General features: G+C 42.4%; 1 protein-coding gene, 1 long non-coding RNA gene and 1 pseudogene across 7 annotated transcripts in view; 1 reads left to right on the plus strand and 2 right to left on the minus strand.

Moving 5' to 3' along the window:
* On the plus strand, window positions 1-10,745 carry LOC122993927 (annotated as a pseudogene).
* Window positions 3,241-15,673, minus strand: part of LOC122993931 — a 26,621-nt gene continuing 14,188 nt past the window's right edge. Inside the window, exons 2-6 of one of the 6 annotated variants that reach the window (XR_006406463.1) lie at window positions 4,409-4,487; window positions 4,227-4,376; window positions 3,822-3,881; window positions 3,575-3,685; window positions 3,241-3,315 (exon numbers count right to left, since the gene is read on the minus strand). This is a non-coding gene — a long non-coding RNA (uncharacterized LOC122993931). The other 5 variants (XR_006406464.1, XR_006406467.1, XR_006406466.1 and 2 more) reach the window with 5 other exon arrangements.
* The window catches only part of riok1 (RIO kinase 1 (yeast)), a 13,935-nt gene continuing 13,328 nt past the window's right edge, over window positions 15,067-15,673 (minus strand). Inside the window, exon 19 of the mRNA XM_044368379.1 lies at window positions 15,067-15,673. This exon is cut by the window's right edge and continues 294 nt beyond it. The gene's annotated coding sequence lies outside the window, so the exon portion shown is untranslated.

Genomic DNA, 15,673 nt, shown 5'->3' on the forward strand with positions numbered 1-15,673 from the left:
GACCTTATAAAAGCAGACTGAGGTGAAGTCCTCCTCATCCTCTTCTTCTTCTTCACTCTGAAGGACCTGGACCTCTACAGACAGCACAAACATAGTAAGAGACCCTTTAGTTGTTATTTCTGATGAAGCTGGTGTGTTATTTATTCATGTGGTTTTTCAGTTTAAGGAAGTTTGAGTTAAAATGGACCAAACAGCCTGAAACTGAATTTTCCCTTTTAAGTATAAATTAAAGGAGAATGTTTTGCTCCCTTAAAAAGCCCTGAAACCTTTAAATCTATCATCCATTTAAAACACCTTCATTAACGACCCCTGACCTGATTGTTTGTGATGTTTCAGGCTCAGGGATTATATATAATATATAATATCAATTATATAATATTATTATTATATTATTATATATTATATAATATTAATTATATTTGTTTTATTATCCAGAACATTCAACTGAAACTAAAATATTCAAACATTTTTGATCTGAAAGTCTGGAGAAGTTATTTCTCCCTAATTATAACATTATGTGTATATATATATATATATATATATATATATATATATATATATATATATATATATATATATATATACACCTGCGTGTCTCACCTGTTTGTATCACCTGTAGTTCAGTCATGCCGAAGGAGAAACTTCACATCAACATTGTGGTGATCGGCCACGTGGATTCTGGGAAATCGACCACGACAGGTCACCTGATCTACAAGCTGGGCGGAATCGACAAGAGAGCCATCGAGAAGTTTGAGAAGGAGGCGCAGGAGGTACTACTGAGTACTACTGAGTACTACTGAGTACTACTGACTACTACTGAGTACTACTGAGTACTACTGAGTAGTGCTATTGGTTTGTGTTGCCATGGTTACAGATGGGGAAGGGCTCCTTTAAGTACGCCTGGGTGATGGACAAGCTGAAGTCGGAGCGCGAGCGCGGCATCACCATCGACATCGCGCTCTGGAAGTTTCAGACGGAGAAGTACTACTGCACGGTGATCGACGCGCCAGGACACCGCGACTTCATCAAGAACATGATCACAGGCACCTCCCAGGTCCCGCCCACTCTGTGATGTCACACTCTGTAGCATACATTATATCACTGATGCTAGGCTACATGCTAACACTGTAGCATACATCATATCCACTGATGCTAAGCTACATGCTAACACTGTAGCATACATTATATCCACTGATGCTAGGCTACATGCTAACACTGTAGCATACATTATATTCACTAATGCTAAGCTACATGCTAACACTGTAGCATACATTATATTCACTGATGCTAGGCTACATGCTAACACTGTAGCATACATTATATTCACTAATGCTAAGCTACATGCTAACACTGTAGCATACATTATATTCACTGATGCTAAGCTACATGCTAACACTGTAGCATACATCATATCCACTGATGCTAAGCTACATGCTAACTCTGTAGCATACATTATATCACTGATGCTAGGCTACATGCTAACACTGTAGCATACATTATATCCACTGATGCTAGGCTACATGCTAACACTGTAGCATACATTATATTCACTGATGCTAAGCTACATGCTAATACTGTAGCATACATTATAATCACTGAAGCTGAGCTACATGCTAACACTGTAGCATACATTATATTCACTGATGCTAGGCTACATGCTAACACTGTAGCATACATTATATCCACTGATGCTAAGCTACACGCTAACACTGTATCATGAGTTAGCTACATGTTAACACGTATTTTAATGCAGGATTAGCAGTTTTTTGTTGCTGATGTCACTGATGATGTCACTGCAGGCGGACTGTGCTGTGCTGATCGTGGCGTCAGGAACCGGTGAGTTTGAGGCGGAAAATCTGTAAGAACGGTCAGACACGTGAGCATGCACTGCTGGCGTACACGCTGGGTGTCAAACAGCTGATCGTTGGCGTCAACAAGATGGACACCGTGGACTTCAGCGAGGCTCGCTACAACGAGATCACGAAGGAGGTCAGCGCTTATGTCAAGAAGGTCGGATACAACCCAAAGGCCGTGGCCTTCGTACCCATCAGCGGTTTCCATGGAGACAACATGATCGAACCCACAGAGAGAGTAAGGAACACTCAATTACCCCTTACACCAAACCTGAGCTTTCCAACACCTTCATCTACATCACATGTTCCCAAAACACCTTAAAGTCAAACCCCTTAATTAAGATTTGATTAATGTGTGCATTAATCGGTTCGTTAATATTTTAATTAATATTTTTAGTATATTTATTAATGGGTTCATTAATTGATTTATTAATGGATTTTGATTAAGAGAAAAGATTAAAACTCCTAAAAATAACTCAAAATAACAAAATATCATTAGAGAGCCCTTAATTTGTCCCTTAAAAGAACCTTAATATTTCAGTTCTCCTCATATTTGGAGTTAATTAATGGATAATGAATGCATTGTATAAAACATACATAAAACATACATAAAACATACATGAAACATGTATGAAACATGTATGAAACTGGAACAACCGGATGGTTTGGCAAGTCGCCCTGGATGTAGTTCACTATGCAGTTAGCCATAATGCTGCTGCAGGCCGCTAGTTCCTGTGTTTACGTTACTTTTTAATGGACGTATACTGACGGGGTGTAATCGCCCCAAAGGGTTAAACTGCAGCCTGTTTGACGCCTGCCGGCTGCAGCGCTCTCGCTCAGTACTGGACCAGTTTCAAGAACTGTTTCCCCACTAAACACTGAGCCCCTTTAACGAGGCTCCCAGAGAGCAGAGGAAACATGTTTATTTACAGTCCCGTTATATAAAGGTCCCACGTTACATACAACTGACTTCAATGCATTATATTAAATGTGAAGATTGAAACAGTGTGTCTGAATGAATATTAGGGGCAGAAATATCGAAATACTTCAATGTTTGTGTATTCTGGGTCACATCAGGAGAAACCGTAACACTTCAGGCAGAAAGAAAGAAAGAAAAAGATGTTCGGGGTGTTTTTGTGACCCTGAACAGAAAGTAACATGTAGATAAGATTAGAGGAACAGAGTGAAAACTCTCCCGCAGGCTCAGCGTGTACAAAGATCCAATGTGACAGAAAAGGGGAGAATGAAGAGTTTCCAGGTGAAAGTTAAAGGTTTCCTCTCCGCAGATGTCGTGGTACAAAGGCTGGACGATCGAGAGGAAGGAGGGCAACGCGTCAGGAAAGACTCTGCTCAACGCTCTGGACAGCATCCTCCCACCGCAGCGACCGGTGAACCTTCCTCTGAGGATCCCTCTGCAGGACGTCTACAAGATCGGAGGTAACCTTAACCCCTGACCCTGACCCTGATCCTTAAGTCCTACCCCTAACCCTGACCCTCTGCAGGACGTCTACAAGATCGGAGGTAACCTTAACCCCTGACCCCTGACCCTGACCCTGATCCTTAAGTCCTACCCCTCACCCTTACCCTCTGCAGGACGTCAACAAGATCGGAGGTAACCTTAACCCCTGACTCCTGACCCTGACCCTGATCCTTAAGCCCTGCCCCTAACCCTGACCCTAAACCCTGATCCCTAACCCTGACCCTAAACCCTGATCCCTAACCCTGACCCTGACCCTAAACCCTGATCCCTAACCCTGACCCTCTGCAGGACGTCTACAAGATCAGAGGTAACCTTAACCCAGGACCCTAAACCCTGATCCCTAACCCTGACCCTCTGCAGGGCGTCTACAAGATCGGTAGTAACCTTAACCCCTGGCCGTAAACCCTGACCCCCTGCAGGACGTCAACAAGATCGGAGGTAACCTTAACCCCTGACCCTGACCCTGATCCTTAAGTCCTACCCCTAACCCTGACCCTCTGCAGGACGTCAACAAGATCGGAGGTAACCTTAACCCCTGACTCCTGACCCTGACCCTGACCCTTAAGCCCTGCCCCTAACCCTGACCCTCTGCAGGATGTCTACAAGATCAGAGGTAACCTTAACCCAGGACCCTAAACCCTGATCCCTAACCCCGACCCTAAACCCTGATCCCTAACCCTGACCCTCTGCACGGCGTCTACAAGATCAGAGGTAACCTTAACCCAGGACCCTAAACCCTGATCCCTAACCCCGACCCTAAACCCTGATCCCTAACCCTGACCCTCTGCAGGGCGTCTACAAGATCGGTAGTAACCTTAACCCCTGGCCGTAAACCCTGACCCCCTGCAGGACGTCAACAAGATCGGAGGTAACCTTAACACCTGATCCCTGACCCTGATCCTTAAGCCCCACCCCTAACCCTGACCCTCTGCAGGACATCTACAAAATCCGAGGTAACCTTAACCCCTGACCCTAAACCCTGACCCTGACCCTCTGCAGGATGTCTACAAGATCGGAGGTAACCTTAACCCCTGACCCTGATCCTTAAGCCCCACCCCTAACCCCGACCCTAAACCCTGACCCCTAACCCTGACCCCCTGCAGGACGTCTACAAGATCAGAGGTAACCTTAACCCAGGACCCTAAACCCTGACCCTGTACAATCCATATTTAGATGAACAAAACTTATGAGTTTGTTTGTTTGTTTGTTTGTTTGTTTGTTTGTTTCACCGTTTGTCTGTAATTAGTTACCAAACTTTCGCCTGATGCACTTAACGGACCTTAACTCGTCAATGCAATTGTAACCAAATTTGAAAATGTTGTACATACAGTCACACTGCACAGTTCTTCCCACAGGGGGCGCTACAGTAACACATCACATGATATGTCTACAATTCTGTTGTCTTTAATAAAGTAAAACTTGGTACAACATATTGTAGCATAGCACCAATAGCTCCACCTTGTGGACACTAATAAAACGCCACCGTTTCTCTTTAATACATGATGGTTTTTGGTGGTATCTTCAGTAAATCACCAACACTTCCTGCTGGGACTCTTTCAGAAGCCAACCGATGAGCAGCAGCAGCAACAAATATTCTAGTTATTGGTTACTTATATTATTCTAAAGTGAAAAGACCCCTTAAAGCAGACAGATAACCCATTAACACCTTAATGATTTAATCCCTGACTGTGTAAAGGTCCTTTGAAGGTGCAAATGAAGGGAACCTGTTATTTTGACCCTTAAAAAGCCTTAAACCACCAGTGTCACAGCTACATGACTGCTGAACGTCCTCCCCTGTGTTCAGGTATCGGGACGGTGCCGGTGGGTCGGGTGGAGACCGGCGTCCTGAAGCCCGGCATGGTGGTAACCTTCGCCCCCCAGAATCTGAGCGCAGAGGTGAAATCTGTGGAGATGCACCATGAGTCGCTGCCAGAAGCTCTGCCTGGCGACAACGTCGGCTTCAACGTCAAAAATATCTCCATCAAAGACATCAAGCGAGGGAACGTGGCGGGCGACAGCAAGGTCAATCCGCCGAGCGGCGTCGCGTCCTTCATCGGTCAGGTGGGTCATCATCTGTTTGAGTTTTATTCTGAATCTGAAAAGACTCAAACCAACATGGAGTCTCAAATATTGTGGTGGTGTTAATAACGGCTTTCTGTGCCCAGGTGGTCGTACTGAACCATCCTGGGGAGATCCACGCCGGTTACAGCCCGGTGACCGACTGCCACACCGCCCACGTCGCCTGCAAGTTTGCTGAGCTGCTGGAGAAGATGGACCGGCGCAGCGGCAAGAAGCTGGAGGACAATCCCAAAATGATCAAATCCGGAGACGCTTCCCTCGTCCAGCTGGTTCCCTCCAAACCGATGGTGGTGGAGAACTTCTCCGAGTTCGCCCCGCTGGGTGAGTCACCTGCACACGCTAAAGGATTTTAACATTTACCAGAGCGTGAAGCCGTCTCTGAGTTTCAGCTCAGCTGGAAGATTAAAGCCTTTAAACGATTCAAGATTTAGTTTATTGTCATTTTCTTGAAGTGCTGTTCCTCCAGCTGACAGCAGAGCAACAACAACAGAGAGGATAAAGATATACTGTATATCTAAAAATCCACTGTAAAAATGATAAAAACATATAAATACCAAGACAAAAAACAAAAAAGAAGGAGCAGTTAGCAGCTCAGTGAATTAAAGTGCATTTAGAGAGAAAAGTACATGAAAACAGCTCTGGCATCTCAACGAGCGACCAGCACTGATGGAGGAGTTATATAATACATTTTACTGTCCAGAGAACCTTAGAGAACCTTAGAGAACCTTAGAGAACGTTAGAGAACGTTAGAGAACATCAGAGAACCTTAGAGAACGTTAGAGAACGTTAGAGAACCTTAGAGAACCTTAGAGAACCTTAGAGAACATCAGAGAACCTTAGAGAACGTTAGAGAACATTAGAGAACATTAGAGAACATTAAGCAACATTAGAGAACGTTAGAGAACCTTAGAGAACGTTAGAGAACGTTAGAGAACCTTAGAGAACCTTAGAGAACCTTAGAGAACGTTAGAGAACCTTAGAGAACATTAAGCAACATTAGAGAACGTTAGAGAACGTTAGAGAACCTTAGAGAACCTTAGAGAACGTTAGAGAACCTTAGAGAACGTTAGAGAACCTTAGAGAACGTTAGAGAACGTTAGAGAACCTTAGAGAACGTTAGAGAACGTTAGAGAACGTTAGAGAACCTTAGAGAACGTTAGAGAACGTTAGAGAACCTTAGAGAACCTTAGAGAACGTTAGAGAACCTTAGAGAACGTTAGAGAACCTTAGAGAACCTTAGAGAACATTAGAGAACCTTAGAGAACGTTAGAGAACCTTAGAGAACCTTAGAGAACGTTAGAGAACCTTAGAGAACCTTAGAGAACGTTAGAGAACGTTAGAGAACCTTAGAGAACATTAGAGAACCTTAGAGAACGTTAGAGAACGTTAGAGAACCTTAGAGAACGTTAGAGAACGTTAGAGAACGTTTGAGAACGTTAGAGAACCTCAGAGAACGTTAGAGAACGTTAGAGAACGTTAAGCAACATTAGAGAACCTCAGAGAACGTTAGAGAACCTTAGAGAACGTTAGAGAACCTTAGAGAACCTTAGAGAACGTTAGAGAACCTTAGAGAACGTTAGAGAACGTTAGAGAACCTTAGAGAACGTTAGAGAACGTTAGAGAACCTTAGAGAACCTTAGAGAACGTTAGAGAACCTTAGAGAACGTTAGAGAACCTTAGAGAACCTTAGAGAACATTAAAGAACCTTAGAGAACGTTAGAGAACCTTAGAGAACCTTAGAGAACGTTAGAGAACCTTAGAGAACCTTAGAGAACGTTAGAGAACGTTAGAGAACGTTAGAGAACCTTAGAGAACGTTAGAGAACCTTAGAGAACATTAAGCAACATTAGAGAACGTTAGAGAACGTTAGAGAACCTTAGAGAACCTTAGAGAACGTTAGAGAACCTTAGAGAACGTTAGAGAACCTTAGAGAACGTTAGAGAACGTTAGAGAACCTTAGAGAACGTTAGAGAACGTTAGAGAACCTTAGAGAACGTTAGAGAACGTTAGAGAACCTTAGAGAACCTTAGAGAACGTTAGAGAACCTTAGAGAACGTTAGAGAACCTTAGAGAACCTTAGAGAACATTAGAGAACCTTAGAGAACGTTAGAGAACCTTAGAGAACCTTAGAGAACGTTAGAGAACCTTAGAGAACCTTAGAGAACGTTAGAGAACGTTAGAGAACCTTAGAGAACATTAGAGAACCTTAGAGAACGTTAGAGAACGTTAGAGAACCTTAGAGAACGTTAGAGAACGTTAGAGAACGTTTGAGAACGTTAGAGAACCTCAGAGAACGTTAGAGAACGTTAGAGAACGTTAAGCAACATTAGAGAACCTCAGAGAACGTTAGAGAACCTTAGAGAACGTTAGAGAACCTTAGAGAACCTTAGAGAACGTTAGAGAACGTTAGAGAACGTTAGAGAACCTTAGAGAACGTTAGAGAACGTTAGAGAACCTTAGAGAACCTTAGAGAACGTTAGAGAACCTTAGAGAACGTTAGAGAACCTTAGAGAACCTTAGAGAACATTAGAGAACCTTAGAGAACGTTAGAGAACCTTAGAGAACCTTAGAGAACGTTAGAGAACCTTAGAGAACCTTAGAGAACGTTAGAGAACGTTAGAGAACCTTAGAGAACGTTAGAGAACGTTAGAGAACCTTAGAGAACGTTAGAGAACCTTAGAGAACCTCAGAGAACGTTAGAGAACGTTAGAGAACCTTAGAGAACCTTAGAGAACCTTAGAGAACCTTAGAGAACGTTAGAGAACCTTAGAGAACATTAAGCAACATTAGAGAACGTTAGAGAACCTTAGAGAACGTTAGAGAACCTCAGAGAACGTTAGAGAACGTTAGAGAACGTTAAGCAACATTAGAGAACCTCAGAGAACGTTAGAGAACCTTAGAGAACGTTAGAGAACCTTAGAGAACCTTAGAGAACGTTAGAGAACCTTAGAGAACGTTAGAGAACGTTAGAGAACCTTAGAGAACGTTAGAGAACGTTAGAGAACCTTAGAGAACCTTAGAGAACGTTAGAGAACCTTAGAGAACGTTAGAGAACCTTAGAGAACCTTAGAGAACATTAGAGAACCTTAGAGAACGTTAGAGAACCTTAGAGAACCTTAGAGAACGTTAGAGAACCTTAGAGAACCTTAGAGAACGTTAGAGAACGTTAGAGAACCTTAGAGAACGTTAGAGAACGTTAGAGAACCTTAGAGAACGTTAGAGAACCTTAGAGAACCTTAGAGAACGTTAGAGAACGTTTGAGAACGTTAGAGAACCTCAGAGAACGTTAGAGAACGTTAGAGAACGTTAAGCAACATTAGAGAACCTCAGAGAACGTTAGAGAACCTTAGAGAACGTTAGAGAACCTTAGAGAACCTTAGAGAACGTTAGAGAACCTTAGAGAACCTTAGAGAACGTTAGAGAACGTTAGAGAACCTTAGAGAACATTAGAGAACCTTAGAGAACGTTAGAGAACGTTAGAGAACCTTAGAGAATGTTAGAGAACCTTAGAGAACGTTAGAGAACCTTAGAGAACCTTAGAGAACGTTAGAGAACGTTAGAGAACCTTAGAGAACGTTAGAGAACCTTAGAGAACCTTAGAGAACGTTAGAGAACCTTAGAGAACGTTAGAGAACGTTAGAGAACCTTAGAGAACGTTAGAGAACGTTAGAGAACGTTAGAGAACCTCAGAGAACGTTAGAGAACGTTAAGCAACTTTAGAGAACCTCAGAGAACCTTAGAGAACCTTAGAGAACCTTAGAGAACGTTAGAGAACCTTAGAGAACCTTAGAGAACGTTAGAGAACGTTAGAGAACCTTAGAGAACGTTAGAGAACGTTAGAGAACCTTAGAGAACGTTAGAGAACCTTAGAGAACCTTAGAGAACGTTAGAGAACGTTTGAGAACGTTAGAGAACCTCAGAGAACGTTAGAGAACGTTAGAGAACGTTAAGCAACATTAGAGAACCTCAGAGAACGTTAGAGAACCTCAGAGAACGTTAGAGAACCTTAGAGAACCTTAGAGAACGTTAGAGAACCTTAGAGAACCTTAGAGAACGTTAGAGAACGTTAGAGAACCTTAGAGAACATTAGAGAACCTTAGAGAACGTTAGAGAACCTTAGAGAATGTTAGAGAACCTTAGAGAACGTTAGAGAACCTTAGAGAACCTTAGAGAACGTTAGAGAACGTTAGAGAACCTTAGAGAACGTTAGAGAACCTTAGAGAACCTTAGAGAACGTTAGAGAACCTTAGAGAACGTTAGAGAACGTTAGAGAACCTTAGAGAACGTTAGAGAACGTTAGAGAACGTTAGAGAACCTCAGAGAACGTTAGAGAACGTTAAGCAACTTTAGAGAACCTCAGAGAACCTTAGAGAACCTTAGAGAACCTTAGAGAACGTTAGAGAACGTTAGAGAACGTTAAGCAACATTAGAGAACCTTAGAGAACGTTAGAGAACGTTAGAGAACGTCAGAGAACATTAGTCTCACCCGTGTGTCTCACCTGTATGTCTCACCTGTGTGTCTCACCCGTATGTCTCACCCGTATGTCTCACCTGTGTGTCTCACCTGTGTGTCTCACCTGTCTGTCTCACCTGTGTGTCTCACCCGTGTGTCTCACCTGTGTGTCTCACCTGTGTGTCTCACCCGTGTGTCTCACCCGTGTGTCTCACCCGTGTGTCTCACCCGTGTGTCTCACCTGTGTGTCTCACCTGTGTGTCTCACCCGTGTGTCTCACCCGTGTGTCTCACCCGTGTGTCTCACCCGTGTGTCTCACCCGTGTGTCTCACCTGTATGTCTCACCTGTGTGTCTCACCTGTGTGTCTCACCTGTGTGTCTCACCTGTGTGTCTCACCCGTGTGTCTCACCCGTGTGTCTCACCCGTGTGTCTCACCTGTATGTCTCACCTGTGTGTCTCACCTGTGTGTCTCACCTGTGTGTCTCACCCGTGTGTCTCACCCGTGTGTCTCACCTGTGTGTCTCACCTGTGTGTCTCACCTGTGTGTCTCACCCGTGTGTCTCACCCGTGTGTCTCACCCGTGTGTCTCACCTGTATGTCTCACCCGTGTGTCTCACCTGTATGTCTCACCTGTGTGTCTCACCCGTGTGTCTCACCCGTGTGTCTCACCTGTATGTCTCACCCGTGTGTCTCACCCGTATGTCTCACCTGTCAGGTCGTTTTGCGATGCGGGACATGAAGCAGACGGTGGCGGTCGGCGTGGTGAAGAGCATCACGAAGGCAGAGGTGACAAAGTCGGCAGCAAAGAAGAAATAATGTCACAAAGTTTAGTGCATCAGAGCTGTCAATCAAACGTCAATAAAAGTGATCAGATTGGGAGGCGTGTGTGTGTTTATTAATCAGCCATATTCACCACATTCAGCACACAATGTTTTCTTTGGTACGTTTGTCTGACAGAGTTTACAGTCAGTGACATCATCCATCTCACTGCACACACTTCCTCCATGCAGGGGCCACTTTACCATCAGGCAGCCTGGGGCCCAACTAACAGCCATAGATTTATTATGATGTTTACATGTGAAAATATGAATTATGTTAATATTCTGACTCATTATAGCTGAAATAACACACCTGTGTTCTTCTACTTCAGAGGAAAACACTGTAACTACATTTACTGACAGATAAATGTTACTGGTTACGCTGCAGATTCAGATTTTACTCACAAAATATAACAAATAAAATATGATGCGTTATTATTTATTAAACTATCCAGCAGTTTATATGAATGAACAGCTCCACCTGGAACAGACGTTCAGTAGATTTCAGTACATTGTGCTGATAAAACCTTTGTTTCACTCTTTGACAGTATTTTATTTTGAAGTATTAATAGTTTTACTTATGAAAACAGATTGGAGTTCTTCTTCTTCTACTGCTGATACCAACATTCCCAGTTAGAGAAAGGCTGAAATAAAGCAGCCCTCAAATCATTGAATCTGGTTCCATGTCCGGTATTTATGCATCAACTCCTGATAGCAGGAAACAACCAGCATCTGGCGTCTCCCTGGAGCTGCTGACGTGCTCCTGAGCAACAGCTCAAACCATGTTTATACACTGTCAAACTATGACAGTATTTTATTTTGAAGTATTAATAGTTTTACTGAAGAAATAAGCTTTGAGTTCTTCTTCTACCTGCTGTGTTTGTAAACTGGTGAGAAGATAAATGTGGATGTTGTTCATGTTCCGGAGTGGGAGTGGATTACTGAAAACTACCAAGATGATACAAACAGTATGTGCACTGCATGACGACATGTTGGAGATGTCTGTAAAAACCAGTAGAAGGTTCTGGAAGAACTGGAGTCTCGTCTTTGGCCATAATGTCTGAGTCAGTTTCGAGATGTTTGAAGCTGTTAACTGTGATGGAAGATGAAGACATTTCTGATCCTTCCTCAGTAAACATGGTCGAGATCCCATCAAACAGGAATATATTCAGCAGAAGCTCCAAGAAGTTGGAAGACTTCTGCTGACTGAGCAAAGAACTTTCCATATTTACCTCTGAGGACGCTGAGAAGCTGTCGAGAAGGTGTTTGGCTTTGATGTGTGACATCGTACGCTGCAGAGCTCTAATGGCAGAAGACTCTGAGCTGAAAACATCAAACCAGACTTTTAAAACACTGCGTACCTCCGAGTCTCTCACAGCTTTGACCTGCTGGGATGAGGATGAATGAGGACTCTGCCTTTCACAGAAGACGTGCAACATCTCCACCAACATCTTGAGAAGACTGCAGGTTTAGCATCTGAGAACCTGGGAAAGACGCCGTCACACAAGTCTACGGTGAACTCTGCAGAGCAACTGATGGATAAATTATCAATAGACTGAGGTTGGTTGAAGTCAAGCGTCTCTTTAATCCAAACAGAACATATGTTGTAGACACGGAGAGTCCACAGGAAAGTGTCTGGTATATATCGACGGCCTTGGGAGGCACCTTTAGTTGTTTACAGATTCCTTCTAACAGACCCAGACAAAACTTTACAGAGCTTTACCTTCCACATGATGACCATGATGTCCGTATGACTATCATAGTGTTCCCCTGCCGCCAAATATATACATACATATGACCAAACCTACTTAACTAATACATGGATCATTTCCCTGTTTATACTTTGTGAAACAAATGAATAAAATCAAAAACATAGAAAAAATGTATCATGAGGACTAAATGTGTAATTGATTAGGATAAAATAATACAGGATACAATCAAATCAACATCAAAATCATCATAAATGAACATAGATATAAGAGTGGATTTAAAAAGTGATTACATGGTTATTAAATACTACAATCATAATGAAATCAACTAACAGTAGTTATCTCTAAGTTAGTAATTAATTACTAATGATTAATAATGATTAATAATGTCTTCATCAATAGTTACAACATTTTCGATTATACCAACATAATTGTATTAAATGGTTAAAATACATGACATTAGTAAGTTATGTTTCCATCAGAATCATCAGTCAATATCACTTCTCACGATTTTCAATATTAACGTCATAAAGGATCCTTCTTTTGTAACTTTACATCACAGATCCAAAAGTAGAAGTTGTTCTTGGTATCTCGCTCCCTGGTGCACGACCACAGCTACAGTCTTCTTTACCAGTGCATTGATAATGGGAATGATGCAACAACCAATTACAAGGATCAGAATCAGAAATGGAGTGACTGGAGCCAGACAGCGTACCATGGACCGGTTACGAACCAGGACCTGCCAAATTCTGAATCATGATCAACAGCATCACGCAATGAGGTCAGATTAGCAATAGCCTGCTGAATGACTCCTCCCTCATCATCATCAGCAGGAATATATGTGCAGCATGAGGCACCTACGAGAGCACACACACCTCCAGTGGCTGCAGTGAGCTGATCCAACACAATGTGGTTCTGAAGGGCCACGGCCCTGAGGCCTCTCAACTCCTCTGGTTCAGCCCGACACACAGCCAGCAGGGTGTTTACGAAGAGACGGGAAAAGTGACAGCATGACTTTTTCCACCTGTGGACCATAATTTATGGTTTCTGGAACATTAGAGCCCCAAACAGGATCATGCAGCTGACTTACAACCCTCCTCATACGCTGCTTCACCCGGAAGTTCACCAGAGTGAAAGTGTCGTTCACCAGAGTGAAAGTGTCGTTCACCAGAGTGAAGGTGTCGTTCACGTCAACTACGTCACTTTAGAAATGTTGAGATGATACGTTTTGTTGGAATGTTAATATGCCACGTATTTCACGTGTTGAAACGTAGATATTCAATGTTTCTGTGGTTTGCAGAAACGTACAATGCCAACGTTTTATTCTGGCGACCAGACTGTTATTACATATGACTGAAGCAGCAGCAGTTCAGGATCCCTGTGCCGTCCTGTCTCTTCGACCATGTGGGACCATCTAATGGCAGTTTAGGGGTTATTGCTGCAACAAATAGCAAACTTCACACATATCCTCAAGTTTATCTGAACATCATGTACCATCTATCTGCTCACCAGGCAGGAATCCAGTCCATGCAACTGAAAGACCTCATAGACCATTTTAAAATCTAATTCAACAAATCTCAGTCTCTTATAAGACCTCATATGCATCCCTGCATCCAGTAGCTGTTACCAACCACTTACAGATCAAAGCAAGACAGTAAATCTACAAATAGCACTTTTAAATATCAGGTCCCTCAGCAGTCAAACCTTTTAAATGAATGATCTTATTGTAGAGCCTCAGTTTGACTGTCTATTTTCAACTGAAACCTGGCTAAACACAGATGCTCTTAATGAAATTTAACCTGCAAACTTATAATTTCTCCTACTCCATTAGACAAGGGAAGAGGGGCGGAGGGACAGCCGCCATGTATGTATCGATGCTCTGAGGCTGAGGGATGTTTCTTTAGATGATTTTAGTTCATTTGAGTACCATGCTGTCATACTGAAATGTCTTTTTGCAGTTATTGTCTGTAGACCACCAAAGCATTGCCCAAATGTCTTGTCTGATCTCTCTGAGCTCTTATCTATCATCAGCTCTAACTATGACAATATAATCATCATTGCTGACTCTAATTTACACACTGACAATAACACAGACAAGAAGGCTTCTGACTTTTCACATCTATTGGAAGATCTGAGCTTCATACAACATGTCAATGAACCAACTCACAGCTGTGGTCAAACCTTAGACCTTGTCACTACACGGGGACTTTCTGCTGACATTTCATCAGTTATGGATGTGCTTCTGTCTGATCATTTATTGAATTAACCGTCTCTCTTCATATGCTGCATTGTAATTCTAGACACACTGTAAAAAGATGATATCTTACATCTGAAATGGCAGTAAATTTTATGTTGCATACAAATAATATATCTTTGCCAACTCTCCCTTTATCTGTTGATGATCTAGTGGACAATTTAAATACATAACTACAATCAGCTATTGATCATATCATCATAACTACTTTGTATTGATTAGCAATGACTCTTCCCTCTAAGGGGACAAGTGGACCCAAACCATGCCAGCATAACAGAACCCCCAGACACCCTCACTGTAGGGGTCCAGCACTCAGACCTGGACCAGGTTTTCCTTTAATCTGTCACCAACTATATAGACATACATATATATATATAGATTATATATTTATATATGTCGCCAGGTTTTTCCTTTAACTGTAAGACAGATCTTTTATTCTTTTATTTGATCAATTAACGGTCTGATGTCACAGAAAACAGGAGAAGGATGAATTATATTAAACGTGTAAATGAAACGTGTATGAGATAATGTTCATCAGCTGAATAAACATGTTTGTTTATTCTGGGTCACATTTCAGGCTAAAAGGAAAATGCGTTTACGGTGTTTTTATTGCTCTCATGTAAAAATGTTCAACAGTAAAATTTAATTTTTAATTAAAAAACGTCACTATTTAACTTGAGGAACACAAGAACACACAGTAGCATGTTAGCCGACGCTAGCTAACGTTAGCATGTCAGCAGAGCTTTAAAGACATTCATGGAAACATCAGCAGTGACTCAATGATGAAAAGTGATCAGATGATTTATTGATTAACTGGTTATTAACGTGACAGTCAGCTGTTTGTTTTGACAGGTGAGTTTTCTTCTTCTTCACTGTTTAAACACGTCAGTGAGTCTCATCTTCATCACCGTGGATTCATCCGCTGCTGGAAGTAGTTCCCTTTCTGTCTTTGTCTTAAACTACAGATCAGCTCATTCAAATAGGAACCAATCAGCTGCCAGCTGAGACGCAGACAGGAAGGAGGAC

This window comes from Thunnus albacares, chromosome 12 (assembly GCF_914725855.1).
Source record: "Thunnus albacares chromosome 12, fThuAlb1.1, whole genome shotgun sequence".
Lineage (NCBI taxonomy): Eukaryota > Metazoa > Chordata > Actinopteri > Scombriformes > Scombridae > Thunnus > Thunnus albacares.